Source organism: Ammospiza caudacuta, chromosome 30, assembly GCF_027887145.1.
Source record: "Ammospiza caudacuta isolate bAmmCau1 chromosome 30, bAmmCau1.pri, whole genome shotgun sequence".
NCBI lineage: Eukaryota > Metazoa > Chordata > Aves > Passeriformes > Passerellidae > Ammospiza > Ammospiza caudacuta.
The window spans coordinates 1,568,116-1,582,787 of NC_080622.1; the positions used below are offsets into that span (position 1 = coordinate 1,568,116).

Below are 14,672 nucleotides of genomic sequence, written 5' to 3' on the forward strand. Positions count from 1 at the left end.
CAACTCTTTTGCTGGTTCAGTTAGCTCTGTCAACATGAAATCAGTATCACCTCATTCTGGCTCTTGACTCTTGACTATGAACTCCAATCTTTTTGCTACTTTGCTAGGGTTTTCTCTATCCATTTTAACTTTTTCCCACCAACTCTTCAGGTCACTAGTAGAAAAACAGATGTTCACCCACATGGCTTCTCCTGGGGGACTCAAGACTTGCCTTAAGGGGGTGACTAAAGGCAAAGCTTTCTTGGTTTTATTCCTTAGGTTGGTTTTCACTGGGGGTCTCTGAAATTGTCCCCTCACCTGGATTATTCATCTCATCCTCACTGCCATTTGGCTTTCATTCAGGGGACAGAGTGGTTGCCTCAGGGGGAGTGCACCCATGCTGGCCTGGGCTAACTCGGCTGTAAGTCTTGGACACCTAGAACACAATCTTCCTGGTGCATTGGAGCCAATTTCAAACATCTCTGCCTTATGCTGAATGCTGAATGCCATCTCTTTCTTTTCTGCCTCTTATCTCTTTCCAAAGTTAGGACTAAAGGTCCTGTGGGGCCAAATCAAAGCCATATTCTTTCTGACACTCAGGTTTATTCTTCAGGGTAAAAAAGATGTCTGCATATATCACTGGATCTCATTTTTCTTCTTGTCTTAAAAATAACATCAACTGTAACAATGGATCATAAAGTTCCATTGGGGGTCACTTTTCACCACTTTCTAATTGATACCAAGCCTACTATTGGGTAAGAGTATTTCATCAGATTACCTTTCCTTGAAAAATTACCCTCCAGGATTCCTACCAAATCTTTCTCATCTGCTAAATTACATTCTAGTGGACTCTTTTTATACCATCTTTACTTCTTGTGTTATTCATTCTTCATGCTATCTACATTTCTCAACTTATCAGGATGTATTAGTACTTCTCTTTTCCTTCTCTTTATCCCCTGTAGACTACACTTAACACACATGGGCTGATTCTGAATCACCCAGCAACAATATTTTTTTTTATAGTCTTAACAAGCAATGAAAACCAAAGGATTCCATGTGTGGAAAATTGGTATGATTCGTGCTGTAAAATTGAAATCAAAATCAATATTGATACAGCAATTACTAATTGAAAATGATAAAAAATTTAAAAGTTGTAATGCCAAAAAAGAAAGAGATAGGAGGGGTTCCATCCCCCTCCCTGCAGATGTTGAATGACAGGAGGAAAAAGCAAGAGATAACAGTTACTAAAAATTACCAAAAAGAAGGAACAATCTGGTTGGGTCCCAGGAAAATGCCAGCTGTAAGAGATTTATAACTTTGATGCTTAAATGCAGTAATATGTTAGTTTTGGCTTTCATTGTACTGGCTTGATGTGCATGTGTAACCCAAAGGTGAATTAAAGGACATAGATGAAGAATAGAGGCCTTCATCAGTGACGACCCCCAAAGACTTGTGTGACCACCAAAACAAGTGGTGGCGTATGCACAGTAATGGTGGTGATGAGGGCGGAGGTAGAAGTGTGATGAATCGAAAATGGGAGGAGATGACATTGACACATGGCATAGAAGGGGGGAATCTTCACTTGGCAAGCTCCTACGTGAGGTGGCAAGGGTCCAAGAGCCCTGCATTCCGTACGTCGCAGTTATCTTTTGCTTATGCGCTATTATTGGAACCAAATTATCCCTTAGTTTTAGCCTAATTATATTGTTAATATTTCAAGTGTATCAAATTTTATATATTTTCTAAACTTTTCAACTAAAATTCCTGCTACCTCTAATATTGTTTGATTTTTTGATGATGGGATAATTGGGCAAACATAACAATATGGATAAACAGGCCTGGGAGCCTCCCTCATGGCTGCTTACCACACAGCTCATCTTTGGGATGGGTGCTTCACCTTTTATACCTCTGGGGGTTGCATCAGCCAACCCTGGCCCCTCCCAAAGTCTGTCAGTCAACTCTTCTTTGCCGTTTATTGGTGGAGATTGCTTTCCTGCAACTTGATTGGTCAGTCAGGTGTTGTCATGCTGTGCCCTCCAGTAGCAACGAGTTTTTTCATTCTCAGCTGCCCTATAGGAGGAGCACATGTACACGCCTTCCTTTTACCTGTGCTAAATAACTCAGGCTGCCCGGTGGCGACAATACAGAGGATGGGGAAAGGGGACTGTGAGGAGAACAGAGGGCATCTAAACAATAAACTACAATAACATACTTATACATCAAGAAATCTTCTCCTAATATTCACACAGTATTCATTCCTTAATTGTTAGGGCAAATCATCTCATTATTCATCTATAACAAATTTTATTTTTATTTTTGCATTTTCCTACTGTTATTCCTACTCCCATATCTTTACCTGAGAGCCCCTTAATTCCAAAATTTTAATAATTCAGAGGGAAGAGGTTTATATTTTCCATTTCCAGAGAAGTTCCTTCCTTCTTTAACAGACACCTGTCTTTCAAACCACGACAGAGCCCCAAAAATCCCACAAAGATCTGCGCAACAACATGGCCGGGTCCCTCCTTCCTGAGCCAAACAGGGCAGAGCTGAACAAACAAAAACCATTTCTCCTGGTTTAACGAAAAAGCTGTGTTTTCGGTCCCATAAGAGGGACAGTGATGCTGTGCCCCCTGGTTCTGGAATGGGAAGCTCCTGGGGGTACCGGGAGCACTGGAAGCACTGGAACGGAGAGCTCTGGGTAGCCCCACATGGGACCCCACACTTGTGGCCATCCCCCCATGGCACGGTGGGCATCCATGGGAGCTGGGGGGCGGACACACAGTGGGAGGTGCCCTCAGGCAGGGATCTCCAGTGCCCCCAGTGCCCAGCGTGTCACAGCATGTTCTCGTAGATGTCACTGGAGTCCTGCTGTTGCCCATGGGGTCCTGGCAGCTCTGCATTGGTCACCTGGGGGGTTGTGGCACAGGGGGGCACTGCAAGACACACCAGGTGGGGGAACCTGGATGGGAGGTGACACCACTAGGGTGACATGTCCCTGTCCCCCCACCTGTACTCACCCCCTGTCTTCTTTTTTCGCATGACCTGGCTGTACAGCACCTCCCCTGCCTCTGGAGGGGCCAAAGGCCCTGGGGGGCCCCTGCAAGGATAAGGGGGTGTCTGTGGGGGTGTGGGGGGTTGTAATGAACATAAAATGGGGGTTCAGGCCTGGACCCCCCACTCACCTTTCTTGCTGTTTCCTGAGGGCTGCAAAGGAAAGGGGGGAGGGGTGACTATGGAGTCCTCAGGGCTCCTGAACACCCTTGAGATCTCTGACTGCCCCCAGGAGCCTCATGCATCCCTGAAGCCCCTAATGAGCCTTGAATCACCCACTGAATCCACTGAGACCCCAAACTCCTCAAAACCCCTGACAGAACCCCCAATGTCCCTGCACTACCCTACAGGACCTCCCCAAATCCCCCAGGATCTCCAGGTGAGATCTCTGGGGATTCAGCTTCACCCAAGTCAGGAGCTGTTGGTGCCACCATCTGGACCCTGAACTCTGTGGGGGCTTCACCCCAATCCCTGGGACCCCCATTCCCCCTCCATTGTCACCCACCTGGGTGGTGCCACCAGTGCCAGCCTCCAATGACAGCCAGGAGCAGAACCAGGAACAGGAGGGACCCACAGACCCCTGCGGCCACTGCTGGGGACAAAGAGGGACACATTGGGGTCACCCAGAACCCCGGGAGTCCTGAACTCCCCATGTGACCCTGTGTCACCCTACCTGTGCCCTGTTCCTGTGTTGTCACCTCCAGGGCCAGCTCTGAACTGAGTGCCTGGCGCCCGTCCTGTTGGTTGGTGACCATGCACTGGTAGGTGCCCGAATGTCCCACATCGACAGCCCTGAGCTCCAGGAGGGGACCCTGGGCCACCGCCTGCCCATTGTGCAGCCAGGTGAAGGTGACAGGGGCTGAGCCCACCTGCACCGAGCAGTGCAGAGTCACGTTGTCTCCTGAGCGCACCAGGTGTGACAGGGGACTGAGGGTGATGGTGGCATTGGCCACGGGCACTGTGGGGACACAGACAGGGCTGGCACCTGGTGAGGTGGATGGGGGTGCCATGGGTGGGGTCACCCCAAGTCGGAGGGTCCTACTCACAAAGGACAGTGACATTCAGGGGGACAGTCTCAGTCATGCTGTCCCCGCACTAGCAGTGGCCGCTGCCATTGTCCCCAGTGTGGTGCAGCTCCAGGTGGAGCCCGTGCCAAGTGGTGCCCCTGAGCCCTCCCGGGTACCAGGAGTGACCTGTCCCTGTGGCCACCGTGCAGCTCAGCACAAGGCTGTGCTGACAGAGACACCCCCGAGGGCAGAACCCCTGCGGGAGGGGGTGACACCAGGGACATTGAAGGACTTGGGGGAAGGTCAGGGAGGGGCAGGGAGATCCCAGTGAGGGAGACGAGAGGAGGTGCAGAGCTGCGGAGGGGGAGGGGCTTGGATAGGTACCCCAAGGAAGGATGGGGGGTTTAATGAGGGGACACATGGAGTGGGAGATGGGAGGACCCCAGTGCGGGTATGGAGACCCAGAGAGAGTATGGTGGGACTTGGCGACTGTGGGGAAAAAGCAGAGAGGGGTGGGGTTGACTCAGAGATGGGTGAATGGACGCAGTGAGGGATGGGGGGAATGGGGTAATAATGGAGGTACCCAGGCGGGGCACCCGAGGAGGCAGTGAGGGCTCCCCGTGCCCATCCCCGCACTCACTGCGCACCGTGACACGGAGCCGGGCGCTGCTCTTCCGCACAGTCCCCCCCTCCGAGCGCACCTCGCAGCTGTAATTCCCCGAGTGGGAGACCCCCACAGCGGGCACTTGCAGCTGCGGGGAACCCTGTGGGCCCCCCAGCACCTGCCCGTCCCGGTAGAACACGTGCAGGAGGGGGGCTCGGGGCCGCAGGGGGCTGGGGGAGCTGAGGCAGCTGAGAGTCAGGGGGGAACCATTGGTGGGCTCAGAGTGAACTTCCAGCACCGGCGCCGTAAAAAGCTCTGGAAAGGAGAGGGGAGGGAGATTTGTGAGCCCGAGTCACTAGGGACGGGCTGTGGGGGGGTTGGAGTGACAGTTGTGGAATGCTCACCATGCACTGTCACTGTCACTGATTCCGACTTCTCCCATCCTCGTGATACCTTGGATTTCACCCAGCCCCTGCAGCTGTAGCTGCCGCTGTGTTGCAGCTGCAGAGGGGACAGGGAAAACTCTGTCCCATCGCGGAGCTCCTGAAGTTTCTTCTCCTCGTGGTAGAAGGACACTGAGCTGACCGGGTTGTCCCGCCATCGCCGGCAGCGCAGTGTCACCATGTCCCCCTCCAGCAGTGCCTGTGTCGGCACCTGCAGCACCAATGGGGCTGTGGGACACAGGGCTCCTGTTACACTGCGGGGACCAGGTGGGTCCCAATGCCATCGCAACCCCCATATTGGCTCACACACAGCACACCAGGGATCCCCAAATCCACAAACAGGGTCTGCCAGCACTGGGATGCTCTGGGATGACCCCAGAGTAGGGGACAGGCTCTGGTCACACAGGAGGTGACCCATGGAGCAGAGCCCACCCAGAGCCCCAGGGTCAATGTTGGTGCCAGGATAGGGACACCCAAATGCCCCTCACCGTCTAAGACTCTCAAAGGAGGGCTGAGCCCAGTGCTGGGTCTCTCACACGTGTAGTTGCCTTTCTCAGTGACAGTGAGGCGGTTGTGTCTCTCCTGCCTCCAGCGCTGCCCGTCCTTGTACCAGGTGGTGACACGAGTGTCCCCTGAGCCCTGGCAGGTCAGTGTCACTCGGTCCCACAGCACCACCGGCCTCCAGGGGGGCTCCACCAGGAGCTGGGTAGTCTGGGCACCTGTGGGTGACAGGGGTCACCAGTCTGGCAGGGCCAGTGTGGGGCTGGGGACAGCGGGGTTGGGCCATGACATCCCCTGAGGACTCACCAGCGAGGCCGAGGGTCTGGGCTGGAAGGGAGAAAGGACAGGGCTCAGTTAGTGTGGCACCATGGGGACAGTTCTGCACAGGGGAATGGTTCATAGGGGCTGCCCCTGAACTGTCCCCTGAGGGAATTGGTGTGGCACAGATGTCTCGATGGAGACACTGTGCTAGCACATGTCTCCCCCGCCAGCCCCATGGCCTCTGTCTCCATGGCCCATCCACATTGTGCTTGTCTTCTCCCTGTCCCTGCATCCCTGCATCCCTGTGTCCCTGTCCCCACAGCTGCCCTAGCCCCAGGATGCCTCTCCCCACATTCCTATTCCTCCAGCCCTGTTCACCCTTTCCTGTCCCCACGGCCACCCCATGACCCTGGTCACTTCATGCTCTGGCTCTTCTGGCATTGGGAACCTCAGGGAACCCTGCAGCTCCCCTGTGCCCCCTCCCCACCAATCTCTCCCTCACCAACACCCATCCCCGGGGTACTACCAGTGCGGCCCGTGGCCAGGGAACTCACCCCACAGGAGCAGCACCACCTTGCCGGCCATCCCAGTGTCCCCAGCCATGTGCACTGGCTGTCACTCGCTGCTGTGGCCACCGCTCCCCTGGCTGGTGGCTCTTTGGATGAAGGGGAAGGAAGCGAGGTCACATCTCGTCCCCATGTGTAGGTGGCACCTAGTGGGGGCAGGGTGGCCACAAGCTGGGGACAGGCTGTGGGCAGGGTGGGGACATGCTGGGGACAAGGCTGTCTCTGGGTCGGTGGGACATGGGCTTCCCAGGAGCAGGGGGGCTCAGGGGGTTTGGGGAGCCAGGGATGGGTGTCCAGGGGAATGGGAGTCCAGGGAATGGGTCCATGGAGAATTGGGGTCGTGAGGAGGGGGAGTCACAGGGGAGGAGGATGCCATGGGAATGGGGGTACCCAGGCCTGGGGAGACTCAGGGATGGGAGTCCCAGGGGAAGGTGGGCTTCAGGGATTTGGTGTCATGGTTTTTGTTTGCTAATTTGAGATATTTTAGTTAATGTAATAATTAATGTTGTGGGTTCAGTGTTGGTTAATTATTCGTGCATTTATCAGAAAGTATTTATTTATTTTTTGTTTTGAGATGAGACTAGGAGAAAGGTAAAGTAGATTAAAAAGTTTAAAAGGGTATATAGAAAAAAACTTTAATTGTAATACATTTATTAGTAATAAATCCTTCATCAGGGGATTTTTGTTCCAGGAATGGTGTGCAGGGGGAATGGGGGCACCTGGGAGAATTAAGGTCCCAGTAGAAAGGGGGATTTCAGGGGACGGAATAAATGGGAGAGGGTTCCTTGGGAATGGGGTCCTGGGCCATGGAGATCCTGGGCAATGACAGCTCCAGTATGGGGGTCCCAGGGAAGGGGAGAGAGAAGGAATGGGGGTCCCATGGTCAGCTTCCCAGGGGAATGAGTTTGCCAGGGATGGACTGTGATGGGATGTGCATGTGTGTCACAGCTCCTTCCCTGGGTGCCTCAGATTTTCGGAAGACTCAGGGGCTAGAGCTGCCTGCTGGGTTGCCCGTGATTTGGGGGGGCAACAAGAGGGGATTCAGAGGTGCTCTGGGTCTGTGCCAGCACAATCTCCAGGGGCATTTCCGGTTCTTCATTTCCATTTCCTTCCTTTTATCCCTCAATTTCACAACCTCCCAGTTTGTGTCTTGATGATCCTGGGGAGCTTGTGAGCAGGGAACGAGTTGGGGGAAGCCCAGGGTGGGGGAAGCAGGGGTGAGGCGTCTGCAGGGAGGGCTGGGGAGGCTGTGGGGGATGGAGGAGTGCAGCTTTCCCCCTGCCTACACTTTCACTTTCTCTCTCCTGTAGCAGAAGGAAGAGACCGTTTGTGCTAAATGTCACATGGGAGGAGGGTTCTACCCTGGCGGGGGGCAAATACAGGGGGCTCCTGTCCTGGGGGGATCCTGTCCCAGGGGGGACACATGCTGGACAAGGGGCTCCTGTCCTGGGGGATGGCAGCTCCTGGTGTTTCCAGACTTCTCCATTCTTGCTCGTCCCCTGCAGGATCTGAGCCAGCAAGAGCAGCTGGGGAATGGAGCCCCGGGCAGGAAGGAGCTCCCAAACTCCTGCTCCTTGAAGCCAGTGGCCATCCAAGGGTGGGGCCCAGCCATGGCCCAGCCCCACTGCACAGGGATGGCCATTGCCCAGCCCTGCTCTGGCCAGACCCAGGTAGTAGCCAGGACCAGAGGGTCCCTCCTGCCCCCTTGGCTTTGATTCTGGCAGCTTTAGAACTGCTGCAGAGGTGAGAATTCTGTGGGGGAAAAAGGCCTGCCTGTGGTTTGCTCAGCCCTGCAAGAAGCACAAAACCCAAAGGGAGCCCAAGCAACGGCTCTGTGAGGGCCTTTGATGGTTTTCAGAGCGGGGCTGGCTGGAAAGCCCCCGTGCAGGGCCAGCTGTCATGCAACCAGTCCGGAAATGCAGCAATTGATCACTTTGTCCCTCTCACCAAGTGTCGTGGTTTAGGCTTGGCACAAAGCTAGTGTTCTTACCAGAATACCTTCTCTCTGGTGTCTGCTGTGAGATGTGACTAAGAATAAGCAAAGCAGGCTCCAGCTTTGAAATAAAGAAAACTTTATGAACTAAACTACAAGAAAAGAAGAGGGAAAAAACTACAACGGAAAAAAAAATGTAAACCTTATAAAAGCACTTTCCTCCTCCCCCCCACCAAATTTCCTAATGCAATACATTCTCCCAAATCACTAACTCTCAGTCCGGCACCACCCTTTAGAACATTCAATCTTCAGTTCATGAAGAGGAGAGTAGTCCTTCTTGCACCATAGGCTTCTCCTGTAAACACGCTGAAACCTCATGTGCTTCCATGTCACTCAGCACCGCCTGGAAAGTCCTTTTGCCCTATGGTGACATCTTCTTTCCATGCCCAGTGCTCTCACCCCTGTGCATGGACTAGAGCTGCTTTTAGGGTTGTCTTTTAAGTATGCCTTGTCTTACTCCAGAAAAAGGCACAGTCTCTCTTTTGGGACATCTGTCCCCACCAATTTTTTTCGCCCCCTGGGGCCGAGGGGTACCCACACTGAATTCTCCTGGTTCTGAGGCACTGCCTCCCTCTAAATGCAGTCTCTGTGTCAAAGGAATAAGAATGGTTCAGTCTATGGCTACACAAAAGTCTAGCCAAAAGGCCACTCCGTCATCTCTCCCTACACTCAGCCAGTCTTTTGCACTTCCCTCGGGCCTAGTCTTTGTTACCTCATCTCTTATCTCTCTTCTTATTTAGCTCCAGGATGATCAGCATTTTTGCAAGGTCTCAATCATGTAAGGAAAGGGTTAAAAATTTCATTCTCTCGGAGAGCTCCGGCACTCCCACACTGCCCTGCGGGGCACCTTCTCACCACACTCCCCCCTTCTCCTCCTGGGCCGGCTGCTATCACATTCCGTCGCCGGCTCTCCCTCTCTCTCTCCTGGTGGGGGGGGATGGCTGCCCGATGTCTCTTGGTGCTCCTCCACCCTTCCATCCTCAAGGGTCTCCTCAACCCTCTCACCCCCCCCATCTCTGTCCAGGCCCAGGCCTACCACATGGCTGCCCCTCCCCCGCCCAGCAGCAGCAGCTGGACGGGGGAGGGAGATCCGACCTCTTTGCCTCGAAGTCCCAAGAGAAACTCTCAGGAACGAAGCTCTGCTTTTAACCCCTGTGTGTTCTCGGAGGTGTGTCCAAACCCCACTGGCCACATCAGGTGCCAATATCAAAATCCGAGCACCCATTGGTTTCACCACAGCATCCCAGAATTCCCACTTCTTCCTGGTCAAACCAGCACACCAAGTATTGTAAATACATAGATATATTACTGGATTTTCACAAATGTTAAAATGGAATTTATATCTGTAATGTTAAAGTAACTTTGTTACAAAGATATAGTTTTTATTTCTGTTGTTAATTAAGCTTTGTGAAACAGCTGATATAAGGATGCTTGTGTTAAAATGCCTGCTTGGATGGGATAACATCTGATAAACACAGGATAAGGACACCTGCTACAGATATGCCAACTGTCAGCACTCACCACCCGAAGACAGTGTGGACCCAGGCCCACAAACGAAGCTGATGATAAGAAATGGCTAAAAGCACAACCAAGGAATAATGCTCTAAAAAGGCGGATCCAAGGATGAGCCATGCTAAACAATTCTTGGAATGTAAATTAGTTTGGGGAAAAAGTTTTCTATGCATAAGTGTGTGGTGGTTTGACCAGGAAGAAGTGGGAATCTGGGATGCTGTGGTGAAACCAATGGGTGCTCGGATTTTGATATTGGCACCTGATGTGGCCAGTGGGGTTTGGACACACCTCTGAGAACACACAGGGGTTAAAACCAGAGCTTCGGCCCTGGGAGGCTCTCTTGGGACTTCGAGGCAAAGAGGACAGATCGCCCTCCCTCGTCCAGCCACTGCTGCTGGGCGGGGGAGGGGCAGCCATGTGGTAGGCCTGGGCCTGGACAGAGATGGGGGGTGAGGAGGCCCTTGAGGATGGAAGGGTGGAGGAGCCTCAGGAGACATCAGGCAGTACCCCCCCCAGGAGAGAGAGAGGGAGAGCCAGCGACGACGAATGTGATAGCAGCCAGCCCAGGAGGAGAAAGGGTAGGAATGCAGCAAGGGAGGAGTTGCCCGGCCGGAGCAGCAGCAAGTGTGGGAGTGCCGGAGCTCTGGGACAGGCAGAGACTGAATTTTTAACCCCTTTCTTTCATGATTGGGACCTCGCAAAAATGCTGATCCTCCTCAGAGCTGGATAAGAAGAGAGATGAGAGATGAGATAACCAAGGACCTGGCCCAAAGGACGTGGAGAAGGCTGGCTGAGTGGAGAGAGAGTTGATTGGAGTGGCCTTTTGGCTGGACTTTTCTTGTGTAGCCATAGACTCAGTTTTATTCCTGTGACACAGAGACTGCACTTAGGGGGAGGCAGTGCCTCAGAACCAGGAGGGTTCATTGTGGGTACCCCTTGGCCCCAGGTGGTTGGAAAAAATGGGGGGGGACAGATGTCCCAAAGCAGAGACGGTGCCTTTTTGGAGTGAGACAAGGCATCCTTAAAAGACAACCCTAAAAGCAGCTCTGGTCCATGCATAGTGGTGAGAGTACTGGGCATGGAAGGAAGATGTCACAAGTGGAAAAAAGACTTTTTCCAGGGGGTTCCGAGTGACATGGAAGCACACGAGGTTTCAACGTGTTTCCAGGGGAAGCCTATGGTGCAAGAAAGACTCCTCTCCTCTTCATGGACTGAAGTTTGAGTATTCTAAAGGGTGGTGCCAGACTGGGCAGTTGGTGATTTGGGGGAATGTATCAGATTGGGAAATTTTGGTGGTGGGGAGGAGGAAAGTGATTTTTGTAAGGTTTTCAATTTTTTCTCTTATAGTTTTTTTTTCTTTCTTTTCTTGTAGTTTAGGTAACAAAGTTTTCTTTATGTTTAAGCTGGAGCCTGCTTTGCTTATTCCTGGTCAAATCTCACAGCAGACACCAGGGAGAAGGTATACTCATGGGGGCACTGACTCTGTGCCAGGCCAAAACCATGACAAAGTATATATGAATATGCAACAGGCTGATGTAAGGGAAAAAGTATCTAAGAGGTATCACCGAAGAGAACAATGTGCTCTTGGCTGAGTGCCAAGATGCACCCGCCCATAACAACCTTTGCTCTTTGTTCTATGGTCCTTGCCTCCTATTGTCCTTTTTTAAACTTCTAAAATTTTCACGGGTGAGAGAACATGTTTTTCACATATGGCAAAGATGAGAATTCTGTGGGGGAAAAAGGCCTGCCTGTGGTTTGCTCAGCCCTGCAAGAAGCACAAACCTCAAAGGGAGCCCAAGCAGTGGCTCTGAGGCGGCCTTTGGTGGTTTTCAGAGCAGGACTGACTGGAAACTCCCCTACAAAGGCAGCTGTGGGGGAACCAGTCCAGAAATGCAGCAATTGATCACTTTGTCCTTCTAGGCAAGGGACTGGGAGAGACCCGAAAATCCTGCAAAGACAACAACCATCTGCTCAACAATCTGACCAGGACCCTCCTCCTCCTTCCTGTCTCAAACCTGCAGCCCTTTAGAACATCCCAGAGAGTATTTTTGGGTTCTGGCTCAGTCTTTAGACAAGAGAGAAAAGGATGGAAATGTCGAGCAGGGGGTTTACCCTGCGGCCGTGGTGGGCAGGGACCCTGTCTGGATTCCTGGTGTCCCCACAGGTGCTCCATCCCTGCTCTCCTCACCTGCACAGGACATAGAGAATGGACAGGGCTCTGCCTCACACCTGCTGCACCCCTTCCAGGGTACCCCTCCACTTCCCGGAGCTGTGGGGGCCTTACCCAGGCAACGCTCAGTCCCGACACATCGCGACAGTGGCTTTGGACACGCTGCCACAGTCGGATAGGACACCCTGTGACTGTCCTGGCACTCGCAGCGCGATGGCAGCTGGGCCCCTTCCTGGTGCTCCAGGACCACCATTGCTGTCCCCCCTTTCCTCAGACCCCACCGCAGAGTCTCTGCTCCCCCCTGTCCCGGGATCTCCCCTCCGCCGTTTAGCTCCCTCCATGCTCGGGGCTCCCCAGTGGGGTCCCGGTCCCTCCATCCCGGCCCCTCCCACCCGCTGCCCCCCGGCCCCTCCGGCCGCACCCCCCGACAGCCCTGGGGCCGGCACCAGCAGAGCTTGCCGAACCCCTGCAGGATGAGATATTCCTGGGGCAGCGCCAGCTGAGCGGGGCCCGGATCCCTCACGCCATCCTTGCCTACAGCACTCGGGTTCCAGCAGCCCTGGGCTGCTCCTTCGGTATGTGCCCATCACTCCTGGAGCACTGCCGTTTTTCGGGAACGAGCCCGGGAGTATCGGAATCATCCCCAAGGCCTGGGCTGGGACGTCCTTTGAGGCTGCGCCTAGACCCTGAGGGGTTTGGGAGCCCGATGGGTGTCACTGCTCTGTCTCAAAATCTGGGGGGAGCAGGAATGGCAAGTTGTGTCCCACCATGGCCTGGCCCCGTGGGCCTCACCTGAGCACCCTGCAGAATTCTTGGAACTCCTGCTCCACCTGCATGGCCAGGTGCTGCTCCTGTGGGCCACCTGCTCCAGCCGCCTGCTCCAGCCGCTCCCGCCCTAGCCGCAGAATTCCAAAATCCCTGGGAGAGGCAGCGGAGCCCTCTGTTTGTGCACATGGATGCTTTAGGAACACAACGGACCTTCAGGAATCCCAACAATAATTACAACACCTCCTGAAGGGTCGGCAGCGTCTGGAGCAGAACAGGGGCATTGGCCCAAATAGCTCCAATTTAGCCCCATTTTGCCCTCCCAAGGCACAGCTCCCAGCCCTGGCTATCTCTGTGCTCCAGCTGCAGCTGCAGAGCCCTCAGGGCTGTGCCTCTGCTCTCCTCCTCCTCCCCTGCAGCGGCTGGGTCAAAACCAGCAGTGGCCCAGGAGGAGCAGGAAATCCAAATGCGCTCTGCAGCCACCTGAGGAGCCCTGGCAGAGTCAGCACCGAGCACGATCTTTCCTCAGCATCCCAGGGAAATTCAATATTCCCAGAGCTGCTGTGCCCAGGCTGAAGGAGGAAAAGGGAATGAAAGGCTGTAATGCGATCAGAAGTGACGTTGTGGATCCGAGACATGTCAGGTGCTGCCTTCCTTCCCTCCAGAATCATAGACAGTAGCTGTGGTTTTTGTGCAGGGACTGTGCCTGGCACTGGGACGCTGCTACGCTGCCAGTGGGCACTGGGATCCAACCTGCTGCCTTGGCGGCTTCTGCCTGCTGACAGTGGTGGTACCGGGACCGATTGGTGCCCGTGAGTTTGCAACAGGAGCGATTTCCCCTCCTCCCTCCCATCCGAGGCCGCCATGGCCCCTGAGGGGATGGAGCTGGACTGGGGCACCCCCTGCTGGGCGGGAGTGCTCCCTGAAGTGCCCCCTGCTGGCCGCAGTTATAACTGCCACAAAAACGAACAGCGCTGAGCGGGAGGGAAAGTTCTGGGTTTGTGTTGTTTGTTCTGTTCTGGTTTATAAATTTCCCAGTAAAGAACTGTTATTCATTCTCCAACCCTTTGGCCTGGAAGACCCATAATTTTTGAAATGAATATAAGTTTTAGGCATGGGTCTTCTTTCCATTCCAGGAACATTCACACTTTCCTTGGCAAATATTTCTCATTTAAACAAGTGGTCAAATCCTGGGTTCCAGTGTGGATGGGACAGAGACCTCAACTGAAGACAGGGTCAGAAACTGTGCCACCTCATGCTCTGCCCTTTAAGCCAGTTAGGCCACCAAGCGCCCTCTCCCCAGCTGGCACTTCTGGTCTCCTGGCCACTCAGGGGCTGGCTTTGGCAGAGTGTCGCAATGTCTCCAGTGTGCCATGGCTGACAGAATGATGGACAGACGGGGCCCTGTCTCAGCAAAAGCAAGGTCTGGCCCACCCCTGCCAGACATAGGTGTTCCAAAATGTCTCCAGACATCAAATTTTCCTGTCTCTGACACCCCACCCGGTGCCATGGCCTGATCCTGACTGCCCTGGCAAAGGGGGAGGCTCTGGAACCCCCACAGGGCCTTTGTGACATCATTGTTGGGCAAACACAGCAGAGGAGGGGTTTGGGACAGGGGACAAGAGAATCCAGAAGCTCCTAAATGCCACTTTGGCCATCAGAGCAGTGAAGTTCTGGGACCTGCCAGGCTCCTCCTGGTGGAGGAATCATGCCAGAGGCAACCTCTGGGGTTTGTTCCTTGTTGGGTGCTTTCCCTGGAAATTGTTCCTTTTGTGACCCTTTGAATTCTGAATCTTGAGAACTGAGAAGTATTGGTTCAA

General features: G+C 53.7%; 1 pseudogene; it reads right to left on the reverse strand.

Annotated features, from left to right (window-relative positions):
* Positions 1 to 2,811: 2,811 nt before the first annotated feature.
* LOC131569322 (Fc receptor-like protein 3) lies at positions 2,812 to 6,495 on the reverse strand (annotated as a pseudogene).
* Between the last annotated feature and the right edge of the window lie 8,177 nt (positions 6,496 to 14,672).